We start from the raw sequence: 27734 nt of genomic DNA, 5'->3' as shown, positions 1-27734 counted from the left end.
TTGTTGTGTATGTAAGCTAACTTGGCCAACTCTTGTAGGGCACTTTATTCCGGGGTGGTTGGGGGTCGAGCAGAGCAAAGCTCCTCCAGGGGCACCCTTGCCTTAGGTAGGAGCCGACCAACCTGTGCTGTTGTTGTGTCTGCATTGGCGAAATTATGGGGTCTTTAGCTGAGTCTGGACAATGGCTGCACAATGGGGCGTACTAGACGTGACGAAGAATATAGTAGCTCACATTATTTATTTTATCACTGAGTCACACCGTGCGAGTTGACTACGTTGTACAAGCCGTTTAGCAGTTGGGATACATTGCAGAAAACGTGGGTTCGAATCTCACTGTCGACAGCCGTGAATATGATTTCCTATGGTTTCTCACTTTCACTGCAGATAAATGTTGGAGCTGTACCTTAATTAAGGCCATGTCTGCTTTCTCCCCAACACTAACCGTTTCCTGAACCATCGTCGCTCGAAACCTATCTTACATTAAACCAGTAAGTAAGAATATCACCAAGCTCGATAGCTGCAGTCGCTTAAGTGCGGCCAGTATCCAGTAATCGGGAGATAGTGGGTTTGAACCCCACTGTCGGCAGCCCTGAAGGTGGTTTTCCGTGGTTTCCCATTTTCACACCAGGCAAATGCTGGGGCTGTACCTTAATTAAGACTACGGCCGCTTCCGCCCCATTCCTAGGCCCTTTCTATCCCGTCGTCGCCATAAGACATATCTGTGTCGGTGCGACGTAAAGCAAATAGCAAAAAAAAAAAAAAAAATGTAAGAATATGAACTAGTGAGAGGAACAAAAGAAGCGATTCGACACGTCGAGGAAGTAGGTTAACGGCCTAAAACACGTACGACGTAAAAATGAAAGGATTCCTAGGGGTCTGAAGAAGACACAAGACACGAATTGACCAAGATGTCAGGTACTAAAGATAATGGTGAGGGGCCTGGTAAGCGGAAGTAGAAGCAATGTCATACCTACATACATTCCTGAATTGACAGTCCCTAGCAAGGGTCCCATTTCAGTCGCCTCTTACGATGGGTCCCGTAGTTGTATTCTACCACCCTTGCCTGTAGATGCTGTGCTGCATGTGCAGAGAATTTTTACATATCTTTTTCATTTCTGGTATTTACGTTGGCTGTCATACATTAAGGACTTATGAACGTCGGTAAACTGAAATGATCTGTCTTCCATTATAAGCCCCGTAATTGTCTATGACTGTTCTAAGGCATTAGTACTTTAAATCCGGTGGTCAACGAAAGTAAAACTGTCGTCGTGCGCGGTCATCCAGACTGTAGGCGAGTTGACAACATCAACTGTGAAAGCAATTTACTGTACTGCTGCATGATTTACCCAGCCAATGAGTTAATTCGATCGTTGCATTTCTGTAAACACATTCCCATGCTGATGCTTATCCCCATCCTCTTTGCTGTGATGTGATATTCACTTAACCCTGCAGCAATTGAGCGATATTCTCTTTTATTTTATTTTTTTACCGTACCCCATCCTACTCTCGCTTGCTGTACTACTTGCCTATGTGACAGACTCTGAATTGCATATATCGGAAAACTTGGCACGTAAACTTGAATATCAGGTGCATCATGTTGCTTTTGATAATGACTTGATCATAATTAGCCTTTATAATTTCTCTTCATTTCCGATCGGAATACTTCAAATTAAACAATTTTCACTTGTGACTAAATGAATATAAATGTTTATTCTTATTCATTTAGTCACAAATGAAAAGTATTTAAGGCATTTTCACGGAAATGCGCAGATTGTGAAAGTTAAGCGGTGTTTCAAATAAAAGTGGCCTACTCACAAATTACCTGAGCCAGACATAATGTGCTAACTAACACAGCAGAGGCCATACCTTTTTTTACCTATCTATTACTTCATAAAATATTAGAGCATGCAACTGGAAACTTTGCAAGCTTTTAAGAACGTGAATACATGTATTTAGTTGAGGATATATATCGACCAAACGAGTTGGCCGTGTGGTTAGGGGGCGCACTGCTGTAAACTTGCATTCGGGAGATAGTGGGTTTGAACCCCACTGTCGGAGGCCATGAAGATGGTTTTCCGTGGTTTCCCGTTTTCACACCGGGCAAATGCTTGCGCTGTACCAAGCAACAGATAGGGAATCTGCCACCTGGGCGACTGCCCTAAATGCAGATCAGTATTGATTGATTGATTGATTGATTGATTGATTGATTGAATGCTACGGCCACTTCTTCCTTCCCACTCCTAGACCTTTTTTATCCCATCGTCGCCATAAGACCTATCTGTGTCGGTGTAACGTAAAGTAACTTGAACAACAAAAGAAAGAGGTTTTATCGTCGTTGCCGACTAAAGACATGAATGTATCAATGATCTTCCTATCCATTACTTGCCTTAAGACTGCATGCCTTGCAGTCACATATTGATATGAAGTCCATCAAAACAATTTTCGTTGTATTCATTTTCCTATGCTGAGGTGTAAAGGTAAGTTAACCCATCATACTCTAGGAATGCGTAAATATAATTATCATGAAAATATACGTTCCTACAGTACTGTATGGTAAGGTTCATTTTCCTTTATATATCATAGGAAAATTAACACATCGAAAGTTGTGCTGGTAGACTGCATATCAATATTTTATTGCAAGATGGCAAAAAGAAAATGCCAGCACTCTACCCCACAAGGACACTTGACTTTGCCAAAACACAAGAAGCAAATTTTGAAATAGTACAGGAACTGATCAGGGACGGTATGTTGGACGAAGCTGTTCTAGAATTAGACCGCCAGATGCAGGAGGCTATACAGTATACAGATCCATACAAACGGAACGCAAAGCCCTAGTTCGACTCAGACTGCTATGTTGCTAGGAAAGAAACGCTGAATAAATTACACATTACCTTGAATTCTCCGTCTCCAGAAAACCTTGAAATATACACACTCTCTCGTAGGCTCTACAAGCAGCTAATAAAACAAAAGAAGAAAGAGTACCAAGAAATGCTAGATATAAAGAAGATAGAAGCTGCTGAACGACATCCTTATAAAATACTGAACCCAAGGAAACCAAAATTCCCTAGGGACATACCAATAGAAACCTGGAAAAAACATATGTGTCAAGTGCTTCAGGTTAAAGATACTCTACCGCTACAGACACAATCAGAAGATGAAACTGAGTTTTTGCCTATAACAGTAATGAATATCGAGGACGCTATACACAGCATGGGAAATGGAAAGGCTTGTGGACCTGATCAGATTTACTACAAACATTTAAAAATGGTGACTCCAATTTTGAAGGAAACGTGGTCTTATTTGATGAACGAATGTTTTAGGAGAGGTAGAATACCAGATAGTTGGAGGAGATCCTACATCAAAATGGTATACAAGGGCAAAGGGGACATGGGAGATCCAGACTCGTACAGAGGTATCGCACTCGAATGCACTCTTTTTAAGGTAATGACCAAAATTCTCACTGATAGGCTAACAACACTCGTTGATCAATATATACCAGAGCAACAGTTTGGTTTCAGAAGAGGTAGATCTACCCTGCAAGCGGTGGAGTGTTTAAAACAAAATATCGAGGAAGCACTAAGAGTACCAGGTGGAAAGCTCCACGCAATCTTTGTTGACTTCTCTAAAGCTTTCGATATGCTCAATATGAACATACTCCTGACAAAGTTGGAACAATTAATTGGTAAAAGTCACTACTACTTGACGGTCATAATAAGAGACATTCTCTCCAACAATACAGTATCATACAGGATAACATATCAATATCAGATGCAATAGCACAGACCAATGGTGTACTACAAAGAGATCCTCTAAGTCCTCTTCTGTTCTCAATAATCACTTCGGATGTGACACGATGCATCAAAGATGGTGTAAAGTTGTATGTATATGCAAATGATATGGTTCTCGCTGCAGAACGGCTGGAGGACCTGCAAGAGTCCTTTGATCTTCTGGCAGCATGGGCACATGAAATTGATCTCAGCATAAATGACCAAAAGACTGTCTACATGATTTTCAGAAAAGGGGGAAGGCCAACAGTGACTGACAGAGTCCATTACAATGGCAAAGAACTAACAAGGATTAGTCCAAATATCTGGGAGTCATATTCCAAACCAGAGGTGATGTCTTCACAAAACACATAGAGAACAGGACAATCTTGGCATTTAAAGCAGTGAACGAAATCAAAGATTTACGTAAGATGTCAGTTAAAGCAGCGGTACAGCTCTTCAATATTAAAGTTGTGCCTATAATCAGCTATGGTCTACAACTCGTCTGGGAATACCTAAGTATTAATAGTTTACGACGAACAGAGAAAGTCAAAGCCGCATACTTAAAGAGAGTTCCGGGGCTTTCGAAGTATACACTATCTCGACTTGTGTATGTTTTGACGAGGGAATCTTTCCTGATCGAAGAGCTACGCTTCAAGATGTCACTAACATCCACGACAAATTACAATCGACTACTTACGGAAATGAAGCAGAAAAGAAAAGACATTTGGTTAGATTTCTATGCAACAGATGCTATGACAACGCGGGGATGGATGGAAGCGAACTACGAATTAAGACATATTGTAATTAGATTGCCTGTTCATGGCTTTCACTTTAAGCTATGCAAAACCAAAACATTTCATGAACCTGATTTCGGATGCATGTGTAAATTGTGCGATCGTGAATGTGATACTATGTGCCCTACTGCACTTTAAAGTTCCGTCCAGGCGAAGGCCGGTCTCGAACCCAGAGTACAGTAGTGAACGAACTCTCACAGACGTGAGCTGGTGCACATAGTCTTACCTGAATACAGTCCTCTTCAATCAGCCGGGAGAGCGCTCTTCTCAGGGATAACATGGGTATAACGGGGCAACATAAAGATAATACACTAGGACATGTGCCTACTCAGGTAAGAATTCGGCTAAATTAAAAATTTAAATATCTAACAGAAAACACCGCTGCATTCAAAGTTTAACAAATAGGGATTTATTACATAAAATTGAATTATTTACAAATGAAAGAGCTATTCAATATGAGATGGTAAAATGACGCTGAGCCGATGACTACCAGTTCACTGCCTTCACGAAAACACGTGAGCTGCAACAAGCATGTTACAATAGTGTAAGTAACGATGTTTAGAAAGATGGATATCTGCTTAATTACACAAAAAACAATGATTCCCATAAAAATTTACAATGCCTCGCGCCGTCGAACCCCGGTGCAAACAAAAATCACCACAAAATTTACAATGACCTGACTCGGTCACGAACCCTAGTCCCACGATAAGTAAGGCGTCCAAGATACCTATGCACACAATATAAGAGGACCCAATCAACACATACATGGGTGTCAGGATAAAACGGGCCAGTGTTAAATATTACGTAAAACAAATAGGACATAAAACAAATCTCTCACTGCTTTCAAAACATGAAGGTCGTTTCTTCCCCTCTCGGCATTCTTGACATACTGCAGACGACCAACCCACAAGCCTGTGACGTCAAGCTCAATGACCTCCACCCTCACCATTCCACTTGCGGCAGTCCCCTAATTTATGAGCTCAAATGGGGTGACAGGCTAAAGTCTTGCCTTTCAAAAGAACACTTCACGTAGTCAGCTGCTAAAGCCCTCATTTAAATATACCTGGGCTATCTGCCCTCGTCTCAATACTTCCAGCAATCTCGCTCATCTTACTTATGCCTCTCACGGGCTAACTCCTGGTGCTACAAAACACTAATCATTAAGCGATCGTCACAGGGCCATACTAGGCATTTCCAAAATAAATTCAATAAACTTTCAATGGTTGGGCTCTCTCACGCCAACTGCAAATTTTACTTCTGCCTCTCATGGGCTCAAATCTCTTATATATTTGGACTCGCTCGCTCTATCAGTGAATCTGGGGAATTACTGGTCACGGCTTGGTCACGACTTGGTCATAATTATACACTTCTACGTCTGCAGAAACAAATGCCTAAATGCAATCTAATCAAAGTACCTATCTGTAGACTAACCTCCTATGCCTAAATGAGTTCGATCAGACCCTTACAAAAACACGTACGTTAAAATAACGCAATCAAAATGAGCTATAACTTCGCTAACAAGGACTCTACAAATAACATCTACCTTAAAGTACGGGGTTCGAGTATGGGGCCTAGCTCTAAATTACAAGGGAAATTTTCCTACTACCACAAATATGTTGACTGACGGCCCCCATATTCCTATCTAAATTTAAATGACATGCTTGAAACAGAATTGGAAAGCTCTGACCTTAATTTATCGGGGACATAGCGGAGCGGCCATCCCTGTGGACCACTGGATCTACCACATTCTGATAGACTGCAGAGCTGGCATCAGATACTGTTGACCACTTGGAGACATTCTTGCTTGTGTGGCGTCTTCGTACAGCTCCCTCTGTAGTCGGAAGGTGTCCCCTTCGATGTTGTGCTGATCAGGTGCTCCCAACGTTCCTGGATCGATGCCCGTTGTTGTGTTGGCTTCAGCTCCTGGTTGTGGCTTCTTTGCAATGATGCTGTCAAACACTCGTTCTGACTTGATGCTGGGGTAACTGAAAATGAATTCATATATTACAGACTGTCCAAACTCGATGCCTGACTCCACTACTAGCGTGTCTCACACGTCACATTGACCAAGTCTCGTTCAGAGTTTTAACCTGGTACACAATAGTTTCTTCACTACTCTCAGTCACTGTTCTATCACCCTATCACACGGACATTCCATAATCTCAAACTTTATTTGATCTAGTACTGTATTCTAGATTGTGATCGTACCATTAAAACTAAACTACGGAATACAAGACTCCGTCTGACCAGAAGCAAGTGAGCACTAGCCCCGGCTGAGAGCAACAACGTGAAGCACGAATAAGTCCGCATGGGGATTTGGTAACCAAACTAGTTCAAGACCTGCTAAGAGCTCAGCAATGCCATGGTTACAGGGCTGCTAGTTTGGGTGTAGAGTCACCATTTCTTCCAGAAATGTCTTCAGAATTTTACGCTGATTTCGACTTGAATAACCAGTTGGATCAAGAAATTATCTTGTTGGCTCTGAAAGCCTTCCTCCACATTTTGCGAAGTCAATTATAAGATTTCCATTATTGATATGGTTTGTGCATCAATATTAATGTAACTTAACATTTTAATAGGTAAATTAATGTTCACAAAGTCGTGAATGCTTTGAATTGTCATATTAGCAACTTATGAATCGGAAGCAATTCCTTAAATTAAGTTACCAGTGTGTTGACTGAAGTCAACCATACTGTAGGAATGTGTGTTTGCCTGACGTATTCACGCACTCCTACAATATACCGTTTTTAAGTTTCAGTTTCATTTACACCTTCGCATAGTAACATGAGCACAAAGAACTTTATTCTTATGGACTTCATATCTGTATGTGGACGGGAGGTGTGACCAGTCTTCAGGAAAAAAATGGGTGAGAAGTCCAATTGTGACGTACGAGGTATTGTTTCTTCACCAAATATATCCGTATGTTTACAAGGAAATTGACCTTACATGTATCACACTGTAGAAGTGGGTCATGCATACGTTCCTGCAGGAGGCCTACGACACATTGTATGCAAGGTTTTCCACGCTCGTTTCAGAATTATCTTGGAATACTTAGGCACATTTCTTATTATTGGAATGTAAGGAAGCATTTACTTTAAGATCTGAATTTTTGGGATTTACAAAATAACTGTTACTTAGCTAACTGTGGTAAACAGCTTCAAAATTCGATACCTAGAATGTCAGAATGTAACAGCAGCTAAGGCGAATTATAGGGCATTATTCCTGCGTAAGGTTGTTTAGAACATTGAGAAGAAGAAGGATGTGGCGTTTTAATGCATCCGACAGTTCAGTTTTAGCAGCTTTCGAGATTTTCTCTAGAGAAGAGAAGTATAAAATAGCCCGCAGTTCCCTACGTTAAGGAAAAGTACGGTGTTAGTGGGAATTTCAAGTTGTAGGATTAAAGATAGGTGGTGGAGGAACGGTTTCAAAAGTTTTAGTGGATACTCTAAAACGTACACAAATAATCTAAATGTTTTGTTTGTTTTTGCTAGTGGCTTTGCGTCGCACCGACACAGATAGGTCTTATGGCGACGATGGTATAGGAAAGGCCTAGGTGTTGGAAGGAAGCGGCCGTGGCCTTAATTAAGATACAGCCCCAGCATTTGCCAGGTGTGCAAATGGAAAACCACGGAAAACCATCTTCCGGGCTGCCGACAGTGAGATTTGAAATCTAAATTTAACATCATATATACACTGACTGACAGAGCAAATGCAACACCAAGAAGGAGTGGTTCGAAAGGGATGAAAGTTCGGGAAAAAACAGAGACGGCACGGACGAATAATTGATGTTTATTTCAAACCGTTATGCAGGTTACACAATGCGCACGGCATCGACTCAGTAGGATGTAGGACCACCGCGAGCGGCGATGCACGCAGAAACACGTCGAGGTACAGAGTCAATAAGAGTGCGGATGGTGTCCTGAGGGATGGTTCTCCATTCTCTGTCAACCATTTGCCACAGTTGGTCGTCCGTACGAGGCTGGGGCAGAGTTTGCAAACGGCGTCCAATGAGATCCCACACGTATTCGATTGGTGAGAGATCCGGAGAGTACGCTGGCCACGGAAGCATCTGTACACCTCGTAGAGCCTGTTGGGAGATGCGAGCAGTGTGTGGGCGGGCATTATCCTGCTGAAACAGAGCATTGGGCAGCCCCTGAAGGTACGGGAGTGCCACCGGCCGCAGCACATGCTGCACGTAGCGGTGGGCATTTAACGTGCCTTGAATACGCACTAGAGGTGACGTGGAATCATATGCAATAGCGCCCCAAACCATGATGCCGCGTTGTCTAGCGGTAGGGCGCTCCACAGTTACTGCCGGATTTGACCTTTCTCCACGCCGACGCCACACTCGTCTGCGGTGACTATCACTGACAGAACAGAAGCGTGACTCATCGGAGAACACGACGTTCCGCCATTCCCTCATCCAAGTCGCTCTAGCCCGGCACCATGCCAGGTGTGCACGTCTATGCTGTGGAGTCAATGGTAGTCTTCTGAGCGGCCGCCGGGAGTGCAGGCCTCCTTCAACCAATCGACGGGAAATTGTTCTGGTCGATATTGGAACAGCCAGGGTGTCTTGCACATGCTGAAGAATGGCGGTTGACGTGGCGTGCGGGGCTGCCACCGCTTGGCGGCGGATGCGCCGATCCTCGCGTGCTGACGTCACTCGGGCTGCGCCTGGACCCCTCGCACGTGCCACATGTCCCTGCGCCAACCATCTTCGTCACAGGCGCTGCACCGTGGACACATCCCTATGGGTATCGGCTGCGATTTGACGAAGCGACCAACCTGCCCTTCTCAGCCCGATCACCATACCCCTCGTAAAGTCGTCTGTCTGCTGGAAATGCCTCCGTTGACGGCGGCCTGGTATTCTTAGCTATACACGTGTCCTGTGGCATACGACAACACGTTCTACAATGACTGTCGGCTGAGAAATCACGGTACGAAGTGGGCCATTCGCCAACGCCGTGTCCCATTTATCGTTCGCTACGTGCGCAGCACAGCGGCGCATTTCACATCATGAGCATACCTCAGTGACGTCAGTCTACCCTGCAATTCTCATAAAGTTCTGACCACTCCTTCTTGGTGTTGCATTTGCTCTGTCAGTCAGTGTAGTTTTAACTACATTGAAGGGTTCAATATCATTAATGGAAACCCACTTATAGAGTCATTGGCGAGGAATTAATACGAAAATTAACCCCGAAATGTACACTTTCACAATGTATGTAATTTATTGTCATACTTTTGTGCGAGGAAGATGAATACATTTCCAACCCGCCCCCCCCCCCTCCCGCGACTGTTGTTGGTCCTGTGAAATCGTTTTATTATTAGGAGTTAAGTGAATATTGTAATGCTTACGGTATTGGCGTGTGGCTGGATTGATGGTGAAGGAAACTGGGGTAAACTGCAAATTGAATCTGAAACTCGAATTTCTGTGAAACGCTCTACTCCATGGCTACCTAGGGGTGAACTTCATTTTTCAGTTGCAAAGATACTGTGGTTAACAGGTTTGTAGGGGTAGCGTGCCTGCCTCTTACCCGAAGTTCCCGGGTTCGAATCCCGGCCAGGTCAGGCAATTTTATCCGTATCTGAGGGCTGATTCGAGGTCCACTAAGCCTACGTAATTACAATTGAGCAGCCATCTGACGGTGAGATGGTGGCCCCGGTCTTGATAGCGAAGAATAATAGCCGAGAGGATTCGTCGTGCTGGCCACACAGTACCTCATAATCCGCAGGCCCTCGGGCTGAGCAGCGGTCGCTTGGTAGGCCATGGCCTTTCGGGACTGTTGCGCAATTGGGTTTGGTTTGGTTCTATTTCTAGTGCACATACTTTTCAAACTTTCCTTCACAAACTCTGGTGTTATCGACAAATTATTTCAGCATTCCTCTTCATAGATTTGTTCTTTCCCAAAGTTGGCATCCTAAGTGTTGAAACGGAGACGTAAAACACAACTTTTTTTCTCAACGTAGAAATTTGCCCTGGACTTGGAAATTCTCCAAGAAATCTCTTTTAAAGTCCATTAGTGTACATTAGCCCTCCGGTATTTTTTCTTCACAACGTAGCTATATTTCATGTTGTCTTCTACGTGGAGACACTAGATCACTTCGGTTATATCGATCAGGTGATAAATTACGGATGAGAAGGACATTGCTGGTTTAAAGGGATCGCTCCTGAGCAATGATGAACATATTCCTTAAATAGAGAACTCTTGTTACGAGCTTTAATACCCTTTAAATATAATTGAACTTCCAAAGTATTACGTCGTTTTGCTTTCTAATTACTGTATATCCATGATCAGTTTTATATTTTAATTCTTCGAAATTATTAAAGCATGGGACATCCACTTCTCACATTGTGAAACAAGGGTTTATTATTGAAATCGTTAATTTTTATTTTATTTACCTCCTCGTAATGTTTGTCTTATTGGTAACAAAGAAATATGTTTCAAAATGAACGGTCACTTAGCTATATCTACTGTATATATAAAATAACAGTTTTGTCTGTACATTACTCAGAAAAGGAAAAGAATGGTATTTCTGTATCGGTCATGTCCACAGTAATAAGGATATGCAAATTTTACTTTTCCGTAATGTCTGTCTGTCTGTCTGTCTGTCTGTCTGTCTGTCTGTCTGTCTATCTGTATGTATGTATGTACACGCATCACTAGAAAACGGCTTAAGAGAATTTAATGAAAATCGGTATGCAAAGTCGGGCAATAAGTCGCTACAATCTAGGCCATAAATAATTTTATTCACGCAGATTGAAATCGTAGTTTAGGGGAAGGCCTAAAATTTAATTTTCAAATAATTATGTTATTAGTGGTCCTATCGTAATAAAAATGGGTATGCGAATTCGGGAAATAAGTCGCTACAATAGGTTATAAATAATTTTATTTACGCTGAGTGAAATGTGAAGGGAAGGCCTTATATTTAATTCTTTAATATTTACGTTATTAGTGGTCCTATCCAATTGAAAATTGGTATGCAAAGTACGAAAATGAGCCACTACAATCTAGGATAGAAATAATTTTATTCACGCTGAGTGAAATGGTAGTTTAGTAGTAGGCCTAAAATGTAATTATCAAATATTTATATTATTAGTGGTCGTATCGATAAATACAACATGACGAAAGTTATATAGAATTAAATTTACGGCCATTTATGTAATAAATATGATAAGACAGATATTCATGAATTTCTATTTTTGTTGCTAAGTCCATATGAATGCCGAGCCACGAAAAAATGGGTTAAAAGAATCTAATGAAAATATATATATATATAAAATAAGAGTTTTGTCTGTACATTGCTCAAAATTTGAAAGGAATGGTATTTCTGTATCGGTCATGTCCACAGTAACAAGGAAATTTAATTTTTACTGTTCCGTAATGTCTGTCTGTCTGTCTGTCTGTCTGTCTGTCTGTCTGTCTGTCTGTCTGTCTGTCTGTCTGTCTGTCTGTCTGTCTGTCTGTCTGTCTGTCTGTCTGTCTGTCTGTCTGTCTGTCTGTCTGTCTGTCTGTCTGTCTGTCTGTCTGTCTGTCTGTCTGTCTGTCTGTCTGTGGGAGTCGGGGAATAAGAAACTACAGTCTAAGCTATAAACAATTTTATTCAACCAGGATGAAATTGTAGTTTAGGGGAAGGAGCCTAAAATGTAATTGTTGAATACCTACTTATGTTATTGGTCCTATCGAAAAGTACTACATACCGGTAACAATATTTACAGAGAATACAATTTCCGATCGTTTATGTTTTATTCAGTTTTACCGTACCGACTATGATAAGAGTGGTATTTCAGAATCGGAAGAAGAGGAAATGTGAAGGCCTACAATATTGAATGCGCAACGCATTGATCAACAATAACATTACATTGACCATTGTTTGTTGTGATGTTCTATGTCTCTAATGCTGCCTCTCAACTCCGATAGATGGGACTACTGCTGCGTACCGAGTATAATAGCCTGACTAAATACTGGCGGGAAATAGCTGGGGAGTTAGAAAACTTTCTTCTTTAGCATGCCGTTCCTCTGGTTCATACATTTTCTGATGCAGCTGGTACGTAACACACTGGTTCATCATAGTATTCCAGCTATTAGATCCCTACTCTGACGCGCTGTTTTGAATGAGCAGTGTGCATACTTACGGCAGAGGCTGACTTAGTAGTAGTAGTAGTGTCTTTCAAAGACACACTGCCGATATTTAGATCAACATATTTGATTTTAGCCCATCTTGGGATCTACAACTACAGGCGTTCATATAGAAAAGCTGTCACTCTCTGTAGCATAGTAATATCTGTCTCAATCAAAAATACTGTAGTGCATTACAGGGTGCTACAAAAAAAAAAGAACTTGGCGCTCGTACATTTTTTTGCTAGTGGCTTTACGTCGCACCAACACAGGTAGGTCTTATGGCGACGAAGGTATAGGAAAGGACTAGGAGTTGGAAGGAAGCGACCGTGGCCTAAATTAAGGTACAGTCCCAGCATTTGCCTCGTGTGAAAATGGGAAACCACGGAAAAAACATATTCAGGGCTGCTGACAGTGGAATCGAACCCACTATCTCCAGGATTTAAGCTCACAGCCGCGCGCCCTTAACCGCACGGCCAACTCACCCGGTGGTCGTACATTTTCCTCGCTACATGGAAAAGCATAGAACATGGATATGTTTCTGGACTTAGAGGACTAGAGAGCGACTACAGATTCTTAGATTGTTCCCGTCTTCGTGGCCTCTCACTTCTAGCCGGGGGTACAATAACGCATCCTTTGACTCTACTTACGGGGAATATATTTAGTTACAAGAAATTCATAGAAAAATGTCTATATCCTGAAAAGAATCGTAAATATCATGAATTTTAAGAAAATGAAAGACATTCTAGACCTGGTAAATATATTATTATTATTATTATTATTATTATTATTATTATTATTATTATTATTATTATTATTATTATTAGCCAGATCTGTGATGGGGAGGTATCAAACGTGTCGGTCTTTTATTCCAAGGCGCTGGGTTCATTTTCCGGCGTAGTCAGGTATTTCATTCTGGACAGGAAAAAATAAGGAGCCACTTTATAAGAGTTTTTTATAGATTCTTAGTTACAGGAAGAAAGCACACCGTGAGAAGATGACGCTAGAGACCTAGTATACATAGACGAACAGTGGTTCTCATGGTTATAATGCTGTCGGTGTCTTTTTCTTCGAGTGCCGATCCTTTTCGGGACGTTGGTGATTCACATGCTAATTTTACTTTTGTTGACTGTAGTTTGAATCAGGTCTGTCGATGAAGTATTCAACCAATACTTTAGCCAAGTCGTCCGAGGTTTTCCACGTTCGCAATTTACAGATACTTCCCTTCAAGTATAAACTGAAAGAGTCTAAACCTCTCGGGATTTCTTAATATGTGTTCCAGATAGTTATTTTACTTTTATTCACAGTTTTAATATCTTCTACGTCCTTTCTGAGTCTTAGAAAATCTTCATGATTTGTAATGTGGTCTGTGCAGGTGATTCTTAACATGAGCCTGTAGACAGTCGGTGACTATGTTGCTACACCGTATAGCTAGACTCTCAAGAAGTAGCGTTTAACTGGCTGAAGCTTAGCCTACAAATGGTGACTTTTAGAATATAACTATTCCTTACAAAAGCATTTCGTGCCTGTTTTATTCAACATTTGATTACGACTGCTTAGTCCCGGTCTGAATTCACACAGCTCCCGAGGTTTTTAAACATTTTTTTTTCTCCCTCAATTTCTATAGCATTAGAAATAATTTTCCTGAGATGTTTTGTTGTTTGCTAATAACCATCAATTTCGTCTTTTGCTCATTCATTTATAAACTATACAGTTCACTTACTTATGATAGCTTAGCCATCAGCTGTGGCAGACCTTCCAAGGTATCAGCACATACAGCTGCATCACCTGCGTACCTGAGATTGTTGAGATGCTGGGTATTAATAAGAACTCCCTTTTCCAAATCTTCCAAGGCCTCCCTGAAAATAAATGGAAGAGTCTGTCTGTTGTCTGTTTGTTAATTCATTAGCCCAGAGGTTCGTTAGATCCTCAAATAGCACCACCAAAGAGAAACCGAAAAGACCAACGGCAGCTCTAAACTTAGGCGTACCAAGCAAGATCAGGAGCGAGTGAGTTTCCCTTGCTTTCTTGGTCGTGGTATGAATGTCATTATTCAGCACCACCCATATCCCAGCAGTTTTCATGTTGTCATAGCCTTGGATGAGAGGGGACTTCGGTGGAAGCTACAATTTGCTCTGTTCTGTGCCAAGCGATGGATGCAAAAGTGTTTTTTCCATCAAGAAATGGCAACAGGCGGAGTGTGAAGAGTACTGGAGACAAAAAGCGCACTTGACAGGCACTAGACTAAACGGCAGTCTTTCCTGTATGAAATCTGTATCATTAATTCCAGTTTTATTGAGGATTCGTACAAATTAGATTGTTTTACAGTGTCAAAGAGCTCCTCGTAATCTATGAAGAAAGGAGATGTACCACAGTTTGCATCATTAGCATCTTCGAAATCCTGTATACAAAATTACCAAGAACATTCCTCCACAACCCTCTATTTGTAACAAGCTCCTTGGCCTCGTTTAATTCCACATCTCTTATCTTCAAATTATTAGCAAATTGAGTATAACCATCGTCATCTTGGTCTCCCCCTACTTTTTTTACCCTCCATGACCGAGACCATTATTCTCTCATGTACGCTATCCTCCTCCACTCGCTTCACATGACCCCATTACCAAATGCAGTTTATGCATGCAGCTCCGCATCGAGTTCATTCCTAAATTAGCTTTTACCTCTTATTCAGAATACCTTCCTCGCATTTTTCCCACCTCTGCTACTATGATGCCAGTTATTTCTAACTAATGATTAAGCTGTCGTGAGTCTATTCATCTTTCACTCCAGTAAAGCAAAGTTGGCCTATAAACGGACTAACTATAGTTTCGTCCGGGAGCAGACTTCGTTCTTACAAAATACTGTTGATCCCAAATGCGAGCTCACTGTGTTAACTTTGCTCCACCTTGATTCACTATACTATACTAACTTCCCAGAAGTATATAACCCTAAATATTCGAAATGATCTACCTGTTCCAGTTATGTTTTAGGAGGAACGAAGGTCTATACAAGGACGAAAAAAAAATGAAAGGTGTCAGACAAGATCAGAAAGCGGAGAATTAAATGTTTTGGTGACATAATGAAGAATAATAACAGCTGATTGACAACACAAGGGTTATTCATGTTTATAGGAGCAAAAATGGCGACCAGTGGATCCAAGGAGTATAAAAATTATACGACACAGATCGTAATAACAGGCGATATAATATAAGAAGCACCGGGTGTGTTGGCCGTGGGGTTAGAGGTGCGCAGGTGTGAGCTTGCATCCGATAGATAGTGGGTTCGAACCCCACTGTCAGCAGCCAAGAATATGGTTTTCCGTGGTTTCCTATTTTCACGCCAGGCAAATACTTGGGCTGAACATTAATTAAGGTCACGGCCGTTTCCTTTCCACTTCTAGGCCTTTCCTATCCCATCATCGCCACAAGACCTATCTTCGTCGTTGCAAGCAAATTGTGAAAAAAATAAGGGAAAGAACAACTTACAGAAGATTGACAAAATATTTCAAGGGTTTCCAGGAGAAGGAAAAGAGGGAAGGTAATAACATAAGGACACAAGAGACGAGGAAACAGCAAAATGAAAGGGTGAAGTAGGTTTGGAAGTCAAGAGAAGAAGGGTCAATATGAATGCACAGGGTTACTTTCCATGCTCCATAGAGATCAAAATCGATGATAATAATAATAATAATAATAATAATAATAATAATAATAATAATAATAATTGTACCAGTTGGTACACCTATACGCCGCACATTTGAATTTTCCGCCTTAAAGTACTTCTTTACAGCTGAAACTCTGAACTTTAAAACTGAATTAATTCAACCATTTATCAGAAGATGTCACTGTGTTAATTTCGAATTGTGTTTGTTTACTAATTATCAAGAAGTGTGGACATACTCTCACAGATGTCTCTACCAAAAACGATGATCATGCACCCTGGTGCAAAGTGATGGAAGTTTTCTTGAAGATATTTTATACTCATAAGTTTTCCTATAACTAAATTTCGTTCTTTCATTTGTAGGTTGGCAATATAAATATTTCTTTCCACCAGTTTTGAACTTAGCCAATCCCGAATTTCTTTAATTAATTTTGGACCAATCGTGTCCTTTTTCTTCACATTTGATGTGTAAACTTTAGCCGACCAATAAATGCATGTGGGTGTGTCTTAATTATTCACGAAAAGTCTCGAATCTTCCCCGAGAGTATAATAACTGCTGATTTTCCGGGCTCTCCGCCACTCGTACAACATCTAGCTTAGTGTATAGCAGGAGGCGGGAAGCGCCTCTTTCATCCGCCAGCAGCTCTTCAACAAGGTAATGGCCGTTTAACATCGTTCTTTTTTCCTTGCTAGCTCAGCAGTTTAACCCGCAGGGCAGGTCCGAAACCTTTAATATGTAACCTATAAGTTAAAACATGTAAATTTTTTCCATCTTTGTAAGACTTCATATATCTTTAAATGTAAATCGGGGATAGAGAGTGCTTTACCCTCTCGAGCTCCCCTTCATTTCTGAGTTGAGGTGACTATGTTTTCGTAACTTATTTTCTACTCTTTCCTAATGTGTTAAATTTTTCTTATACGAGAGTCACCTCTATAGTATGGGAGTAGGCCCTGTGTATCGGCTTAGCGCCACTTAGGTTTTAACAAGCTTTCATGTAGGAGTGCAAGTACACGCCTCCATTCATCTTGATATTTTTTGGGCCATTTAATTAATCTGTTCCTTTTCCACGAAGGCCCAGTAGATTGGGTACTAGATGCCCCTGTTTCTTTGTACGTGTGCCTTGAGGGCAGTTGATAGTAATGTTGGTTGTTGCCATTGATACGCTCGGAAAATTGAGAGCGGGTTAGCTCTTTCACTTGTGGTAAATGTGCCTCAGAGAGGCTTGAGATTTAAAGGTGGGAGCAAACGCTCCATTGCACTGAGGGAATTTCTGCCCTTTGGTAATATGTTGGTTGTGAGCTGAGAGCTCAGGAATTGTAAAAATTAGGGCTTGTGGCCCAGATTTTTAAAGTCTATCTAAATCTCGGCTTTCTTGGTCTTGTACCCGATCTGACTTGTTATTTGTTAAAAATCTGAATTTTTTTATGTGAAAATTGTTAAGTTTTGAAAATATAACCTTTATTGAAATTTTAATTCATCTTTCGGCCTTGTAGTTAGACCCATTCCAGCCCTTACCTTCTTTCACCTCTGCTGATCCACCAAAACACGGTAATAATAATAATAATAATAATCATAATAATAATAATAATAATAATAATAATAATAATAATAATAATAATAATAATAATAATAATAATAATAATAATAATACGGTAATAATCAGGCAATGTAAGAAGTTATTGAATGAAGAATAAGAAGTAGGAAACGCATACGATTTGTGTTTTATTTCATGACGTTGCACTCCGGAAAGTTGCCTGTTACATGACAGCTTAAAAGTGACAGATGATCTTATTTTGTATCCCTTTGCTAGAATTTCTGGGTATAATTTCGACATTGAACTGAAATTTGGAATAAGTGTGACGAATAGCTGGAGTTGTACTTCTCAGAAGCGCGTGAAGCGTACTGTAATTGTTTGTGTATCTTTCACTAGCTTGGAGAACTCTCCCTTAAGATGTGAATGTATAAATTACAGAAGGAAGTTTTGACACTGTTGAACACATGGGTGAGCTTGAGTGGCAAGCGTAGAGTAGCTCCGAAGTCGTAAGCTGCCACGCACTACCTGATACGAACAACTCTCTCCCTCTCTGTGCAATATTGTTCTCTCACGCACTCGTGCGTGTACGCGCCTATGACATTCACTTTACCTGTCTAGTCAACTTCAGTCAATATATTTCAATGCGTGTTTAAAGGAGCGTTAAGATTTCGGCTGGAAAATATGAGATGATATTTCTTGTGTTATGGAACTGGAGAGATCTCTCCGCGAAGTTTATTTTAGTGGCTCTTGTTTGTGTTGTGAATGTGGCCCAGAGTTCATCGTAAAGCAGGGAGGATAGGGATAATGGTTGTAAAATATCGTTCTCTATGGATGGAGTGATATCATTTAATTTGTTCATAAAATAATGATGAATGAAGAAAAAGGAGATTGCTAGTTCTTGGACACATTTACAGAATGGATGGCAATAGACTAACTAAACGAATCTTCAAATACCTTTGGGAAAAGAAATCAACTACCACCTGGATACAAGAAGTCAAGAAAGACAAGGGAAGGAACAGCATACGAGGAGAAGAATTATTGGAAAGAAAGATTTTAAGGAATAAATTCTTAAAAATGGAAGGATTCCAAGGGAGGAAGGAAAAGAAAACAGGTACAAGGTGGACTGAAGACAGGAAAAAAAAGCACAGTGATATAATGAAAGAATACTGGAAGAAAAGGAAATAACTAAGGAGGAAGAATTGAAATTGTAACGTGGTCCTTAGAAGGCCGGAACGCAAGAAGAAGAAGAAGAAGAAGAAGAAGAAGAAGATGAAGATGATGATGAATGATGGAGCGCCAGACCAATCTTAACGTTTGGACCCCAGTTCAGACTGGTGATGTTTCAAGGAGCTCAAATCTGCAAGTCTCGTGACAGTCTGTCTGTCAGGTCATCAGCTCAGAGGCTGGTTAGATCTTCAAATGGCAGTACGAAAGATTATTCTGTTATGGGGAGACTGCAAAAACAGATGGCGGCGCCAAAATTAGGCTTATTGGGAAGATGAGGAGTGAGGTAGTTTGCCATTGCTTTCCTCACTGGACCAGAAAGTGCTCTTGCAGCACGACTGACCCTATCAAGCAACACATTTCGTAACAATCAGATGCACTGGAGATGCTCTGAATGTCATTATTCAGCTACACCATTACCCCAGCAGCTTCCATATTGCCACAGCCGTGGATGAGACTGGGCCTTCGGTGGAAGTTACATTCTTCCCTGGCCTCTGCCAAGAGGCAGATGAAAAAAAACTGCTTATATTAAGAAATGGCAGTAGGCGGTCAAAGGGTACTTTGGGAAACTTTTCCACCAACCTAGCATCGCAAACAACCATAAATGTTGTTGGCAGGACAATATTTTTACCGTTATTGAACGAAAGAAGTGCTATGTGTTGAAAGAAAAGTGTTAAGAAGTATTTTCAACCCAGTGATGAAAATGTTAATACCTTGTACATTTGAAAAAAAAAAACAGAATTTGTTTCAACCGTTAGGATGGCAATTTTGAGATGACTGGGGCATGTTCATAGGACGGAGAATATGAAAAATTTGAAGAAGGATTTTGACAGAATATCGAGGTTGAAAAGAAGAGTGAGAGACTGCTCTCGTACGAGGTGACTAGAGTACGTTGAGTCAGACCAGCGAGCTATTGTTGTAAAGACATGTAGAAGTTAGGGGCGGGTGGATATCACTGATAATGGAAACCAAGATTCTCACAGGACTGTAGCTTCAGGAGTGAGTAAGTAAAGAAAAGAAGCAATCTCCAGGGGAGACGCCTTTCACGAGACCCAAAACTTAATGATCAGATGAAGCTTTCGTTATAATTCTACTCGAAGCCCTTACTTTGAAATTTAACTTATCCTATGAAGACTTTTTTCTTCCCCTTCCTTGGAGTTCTTCCCTTCAGGTTGTAGTATTCGATCTTTTGTGTCTTATCCTCTACTTCACCAACTGTGCAGTATCGGCGGGTCGGAGGTTTGATTAACGCATTTCCTCCCGCAGGCAGTTAGGATCTGATCAACCTTTCGGTCACTCTCCGTCAGATATATACTCAAGTGTCCCGTTTTACAATGGATTCTACATCATCTGTGGTAATTCATTTTGGCCGGTATCAGGGCGATTTTAAGGAATTGTTTAAAAATGTTTTCATCATGATCTAGCCGCCCGACTCCTAGCGAGTATCAACACATCACCGTTTGCATCACACCAAGTACATGCTCATGCCAACGTCCTCTCTATAGTACTATTCAATTGATGACAGTGTAGTATACCGTATACTAGGTGCAAAGGAATCTTCGTTTTCCAGAAGACACCCGTGGCTTAACATACGAAGTAGGACTAGCAACAGTTAATTCTCCTCTAACATTTAACAAAGATCCCTCCATACAGTCCTTGAAGATCTCTGCAGGTTTGAAAAGTAAATACTTCCACTATCCACACCTTCGGCACTAAGTCTAATAGATCACCTTTGTCCTTATTACTCTGATTTGAATGTTATTTGCTTTACGTCCCACTTACAGTGATTTAGACTAACTACACCTAAGGGTCATATGCCTCTCCGGAATAAAAATATAACTTTTGATTTTTTTCGAATTGCTGAGTGAGAAATGAACGCGGGGAAAATATCCCATTATAACTCACGTCCATGTACTATAAGGTCAGTTTACAAATAGAGCAATACAAAGTAAAATGTACCTGTAAATTCACGTTCCTGTTACAAAAGACTGTGATTGAAACTGTGTTAACGTTCCAAAACAACGATTCATTACGCTCAATATTCGTTCATTACATTAAATTACATTACATTACTTATATAAAATTAGCAAATGTACTGGTGCTTCGCTGCGGCATTCTTCATCGTATGCGGCTAAATTACTGTACACGCAGATAATAAGAATCCTTTCAATGTATCTTAGCGTTATTCGAGAAACAGCATGGGGAGGTCCCTATACGTTGTTTCCAATGTGAACTGCGAGTTAAGGAGTTGTGATTGTAACGGCAGGCTCACTTGCCTACTGCCATCCACAATCGAGTTGGGAAGTTTCATTACAATGGCAGGCCTCCTTTCCTACTTCCAGACACAATCGGGAAGGGGAGTTTTGAAGAAAATTGCATGCTCCCTTGCCTTCTGCCAGTCAAATCGGGCAGGGAATTATTCATTACAATGGTAGGCCCTCCTTACTAATTCCAGCTACACAGGAATTGGAGAAGGTCGCCATTCCTGCTGCCAGTCAAAGTCGATGTGGGGAGTATTGACTAAAATAGCAGACACCCTTCTGCTGACAGTCAACATCCATTTGTAAAGCATTAATTATAAAGGCAGACACACCCTTTCTAGATCACTACAAATCACCTTCAATGAATATATATAGATAGGCATACGAAAGTATATGAATGTTTACAATATTGCAGACCTTCATTTACAGATTAACTGCTGCTAAACGGTACATTATATCGACAAACAGATTGCAGCATAAGACGCCACTTTTATCGGCCTAAATGATTCATCCTCGTATGACATTTTCTCATATCTCCTCTATTTATGGGTTAGATTGAGCTAGAAACTTTGAATAGGGCGAAATTGGGGTAGGGTTTTCACATACTCCATTATTTTCTGGGAACTTATGTGACAGCAAGAAAAATAGAATTTGGTTCATATATGGACATCTGTCGTGTTAATGTGCGTGCCAAATTTGATGATTCTATCTTTCCTATAAGAGTGTCACACTATGAAATAATCGTGTAAAAAGTACAAAACATAGTACAATCGAGAAATACAGCCAAATCTAACGTATAAGGGAGAGAGAGTTACGAAAAACATCATAGGACGAAAGTTGTAAAACATCCCAAATTGAACAGACATTGTGCCACCGTTTTGTAGTACGACTTACCCTTTAGCCAAAACATACCTCGAAACAAAGGTCTCACCCTTCATTAAAATTGCCTTCATATTTCGACATTTTCTGTGGGTTAAAAGTGAAAAAATTAAACATCCTGGAATTTTTCATCGGTTACAGGCTAGAACAAATAATTTTGCAAAATATCAATTTTCCAGGTCGTCTAGCAGATTGCGCAGCTATCTTGATTTGGGGAGGGGTTAAAATTAGGACTTTCACTAAACTAAAGCAAAAAAATATGTAGATGGTAATTATTACACCTGAAACGCATAACTACGAAAATTTCACCAAAAGAGTCAATGTACAGACACATGATCGTTACGATTTTATTTATTTATTTATTTATTTATTTATTTATTTATTTATTTACTAGCGAATGTACCCGTGCTTCGCTACGGTATTCTACATTGTATTCGAATATCGAAGTAAATAGTGTGCATGCAGTAAATAAGATTGTTTTAAAATTGCATGTCTCTTAGCGTTATCCGAGAAAGAGCATGGGGAGGTCCCCGTACGTTGTTTCCAATGTAAAGTGTTTGTTATGGATTTGTGATATAACGGCAGGCTCACTGCCTACTGCCATTCACAATCGAGTTGGGAAGTTTACGTTATAATTGCAGGCCCCATTGCCTACTATGCGGACAGAATCGATTTGGGGAGTTTTCGTTAAAATGGCAGCCCCCCTTTCCTACTTCCAGACAGATTAGAGTTTTTATTATAATGGCATGCAATTACCCTACTACCACTCGAAATTAAGTTGTGCAGTTATCATTATAATGTCAGGCCCATTTTCCTACTTTCAGCCAGCTTACTGCCAGTCACACCAAGTTGGTGAGTTTCCATCAAAATAGCAGGCCACTATGCCTAATGCCAGTCACATTTTAGATGAGGACATTTCTTTATAATGGCGGGCACCCTTGCCTACTGCCAAACACAATCGGGTAGGGGAGTTTTAAACAAAACTGCATGCTCACTTGCCTTCTGCAAGTCAAATCGAGAAGTGAACTATTCATTACAATTGTAGACCTTCCTTACTAATGACAGTTACACAGGAGTTGGAGAAGGAACCCTTTCATACTGCCAGTCAAAGTCGGTGTGGGGAGAACTGATTACAATAGCAGACCCACCCTTTCTCGATCGCTACAAATCGACATCAGTGAATATATATAGATCGACATACGAAACTATATGCGTGTTTAAAATACTGAAGACCTTCATTTACAGATTAACTGCTACTAAACGTACGTCATATCGACAAAGGATTATACCATAAGACACGCCGGATTTAGTGGCCTAAATGGCTGGTCCTATGATATGTAATCTATTCTTGGGTCAGATTGAGTTAGAAACGTGGAACAGGGTAACGTTCTTGTAAGATTATCTCACATTACATTACTTTTCGGATAATTATGTGACAGCTATATACATAGCATTTGGCTCATATATGGCCACTGGGTGGGCCAATTTTCGTGAAGAGTTTGATGATTCTGTATTTCATATAAGTAATCGAAGGTGTAAATTATGCATGTGAAAATTCCAAATTGACTTAACATCCATTAATAGAGAAAAATCAAACGTAAAATTGATACAGATACGGCAAAGAGTAATAAGACCAAGGTTGTAGATCATTCCAAATTGAACGGAGATTGTGCAATCTGTTATGCGATAGGAATTTCAGAAGGTCTGCACCATTATTAAAATTGCCTGCATATTTCGATATTCTTCGGGGATAAAAAGTGAAGAATTTAATGATCTTGGATGTTTTCCGTTCGTTACAGGCTAAAACGTATAATTTTGTCAAGTTTCAATTATCTTCTTTTTCTTCTGGCAGATTATGCCGCAATCTGGATTTTCGGCGAGGCGGGTAAAAATTAGGACTTTCAGAAACTAAACCAAAAATTATGCAGATGGTCATTATTATCCCTTAAACGGAAAGCTGTACGAAAATTTCGCCAAAATAGTCAGTGTCGAGGCACACAGTCGTTACGATTTGATTTATATAGATAAGGAATCTGCTCCATGTAAAACACCTTTTTGGTTATGGCCGCTGGACTTAACCTGCAAAACTGACCATTCATGATATCTCCCTTATTAATCCTCCTGACGAAAAAATGCACATGAAAAACAGGTTTAGAGGTGGAATTCAATCACGTTTGGTCGATTTCCAGTCAGGTTGGTCTTGTTCTCTATATATTGTGCAAGAGTAAAATCACCATTTCGGTTCCCTATAAACCTCCAGTCCATTCCGGAATATGAAATGTTATTTACGTTTAAAACCTACCTTTGGACAGGTGGATGCTAAATATGAATTTTGGTTCGAATGTCTTCAGTAGTTTTCAAGTTGTAAGGAATACGCTTTACACGCACCCGCTCGTGAGTTAAGTCCGATGGGACTTGTACAAAAAAACGGTCCGTTAATGATATCTCCCTTATTAATCCTCGTATCGAAATGATGCACATGAGAAAAAAGGTTTAGAAATTAATTTCTACCAAGGCAGGTAGATTTAAATTAACGTTGGTTGTGTATATTTTGTGGAAGTGCAAAATCACTGTTTCGGTTTCGTATAAACCCCCAGTCAGTTCAGGGATTTAGAAACAATATTTGCCCTAAAATCTATCAAGGACAGGTGTATTCTAAATATGAGTATTGGTGGAAATACATCCAGTAGTTTGTAGCACTCGCGTACATACGGCGTAATTAAGGAAGAAAATAATACAGTTAAGATAGTTGAAAGTAATAGAAAATGGATTATAACTGAGGACAGCCGGAAAACGACAAATATGTAAATGCCAAGTTAATGTATTGGAAAAACAAATGCCCCTCCATAAATTATGCTAGTGTGAGTTATGGATATAATAAAACGGTAACAGAGGAGCAATTTAGGTCCATTGATTCCTAGGTAAACAAATAATAAGAAGATGACTAATGGTGTTATTATTTAATCTATTCGAAGGCGGTTATAACATCCAACGATATTCCGCCAATATCCCGCAGATAGGCCGATTGACGCCTTTCTTGCATTCTACCCAAGGAACAACCAAGAATTTAAAAGCATAATGAGGAAAATGGCAATACGTTACTTCCCTGCTGGCATGCAGTCAGAGACGTTGCCATGGTAAGCTGTAGGTTCGTTGTCGGTCTGTCGGTCACTCAATGCAGAGCATGGTACCAGCAGAAAATTGTAAATTTCTCCGTCATGTAAAGAGTAAGGTAAATTATAAACATAACGAAAGTTGTTTATAATGAAGAGACGTTTCACGTACGGTAAACGAAGTTTACAGAAAATCAATAGTATAAGAGAAAATGGAGGAAAACCATTCTGGTTTTCCAATAAACACCCCGTCTATTCAAAGATTTTAAAATGATATGCATATCGAAACCTTCCCCGGGAGGAGTATGCTCTAAATGTGAAGTTTGGTTGAGATCTATCCAGCCGTTTCGACGTGATAGTGGAAAAACCATTCTGGTTTTCCTATAAACCCCCCCGTGTATTAAAGATTTTAAAATGATATGCATATCGAAACCTTCCCCGGGATGAGTATACTCTAAAAATGAAATTTGGTTGAGATCCATCCAGCCGTTTCGACGTGATGGTGGAAAAACCATTCTGGTTTTCCTATAAACCCCCCGTGTATTCAAGGATTTTAAAATGATATGCATATCGAAACCTTCCCCGGGATGAGTATACTCTAAATATGAAGTTTGGTTGAGATATATCCAGCCGTTTCGACGTGATGGTGGAAAAACCATTCTGGTTTTCCTATAAACGCCCCGTGTATTCAAAGATTTTAAAATAATATGCATATCGAAACCTTCCCCGGGAGGAGTATACTCTAAATATGAAATTTGGTTGAAATCTATCCAGCCGTTTCGACGTGATGGTGGATAAACTATTCTGGTTTTCCTATAAACCCCCGTGTATTCAAAGATTATAAAATGATATGCATATCGAAACCTTCCCCGGGATGAGTATACTCTAAATATGAAATTTGGTTGAGATCTATCCCGCCGTTTCGACGTGATGGTGGAAAAACCATTCTGGTTTTCCTATAAACCCCCGTGTATTCAAGGATTTTAAAATGATATGCATATCGAAATCTTCCCCGGGAGGAGTATGCTCTAAATATTAAGTTTGGTTGAGATCTATCCAGCTGTTTCGACGTGATGGTAGAAAAACCATACTGGTTTTCTTATAAACCTCCGTGTAATCAAAGATTTTAAAATGATATGCATATCGAAACCTTCCCCGGGATGAGTATACTCTAAATAAAATTTTGTTGAGATCCATCCAGCCGTTTCGACGTGATGGTGGAAAAACCATTCTGGTTTTCCTATAAACCCCCCGTGTATTCAAAGATTTTAAAATGATATGCATATCAAAACTTTCCCCGGGAGGAGTATACTCTACATATGAAGTTTGGTTGAGATCTATCCAGCCGTTTCGACGTGATGGTGGATAAACTATTCTGGTTTTCCTATAAACCCCCGTGTATTCAAAGATTTTAAAATGATATGCATATCGAAACCTTCCCCGGGAGGAGTATACTCTAAATATGAAGTTTGGTTGAGATCTATCCAGCTGTTTCGACGTGATGGTGGAAAAACCATTCTGGTTTTCTTATCAACCCCCGTGTAATCAAAGATTTTAAAATGATATGCATATCGAAACCTTCCCCGGGATGAGTATACTCTAAATATGAAATTTTGTTGAGATCTATCCAGCCGTTTCGACGTGATGGTGGAAAAACCATTCTGGTTTTCCTATAAACCCCCCGTGTATTCAATGATTTTAAAATGATATGCGTATCGAAACCTTCCCCGGGAGGAGTATACTCTAAATATGAAGTTTGGTTGAGATCTACCCAGCCGCTTCGACGTGATGGTGGAAAAACCATTCTGGTTTTCCTATAAACCCCCCGTGTATTCAAAGATTTTAAAATAATATGCATATCGAAACCTTCCCCGGGATGAGTATACTCTAAATATGGAGTTTGGTTGAGATCTATCCAGTCGTTTCGACGTGATGGTGGAAAAACCGTTCTGATTTTCCTATAAACCCCCGTGTATTCAATGATTTTAAAATGATATGCATATCGAAACCTTCCCCGGGATGAGTATACTCTAAATATGAAATTTGGTTGAGATCTATCCAGCCGTTTCGACGTGATGGTGGAAAAACCATTCTGGTTTTCCTATAACCCCCCCCCCCCGTGTATTCAAAGATTTTAAAATGATATGCATATCTAATCCTTCCCCGGGAGGAGTATACTCTAAGTATGAAGTTTGGTTGAGATCTATCCAGCCGTTTCGACGTGATGGTGGAAAAACCATTCTGGTTTTCCTATAAACCCCCCGTGTATTCAAAGATTTTAAAATGATATGCATATCGAAACCTTCCCCGGGTGGAGTATACTCTAAATATGAAGTTTGCTTGAGATCTATCCAGCCGTTTCGACGTGATGGTGGAAAAACCATTCTGGT

Source organism: Anabrus simplex, chromosome 1, assembly GCF_040414725.1.
Source record: "Anabrus simplex isolate iqAnaSimp1 chromosome 1, ASM4041472v1, whole genome shotgun sequence".
Classification (NCBI taxonomy): domain Eukaryota; kingdom Metazoa; phylum Arthropoda; class Insecta; order Orthoptera; family Tettigoniidae; genus Anabrus; species Anabrus simplex.
Note: the sequence above shows the minus strand (reverse complement) of the source record.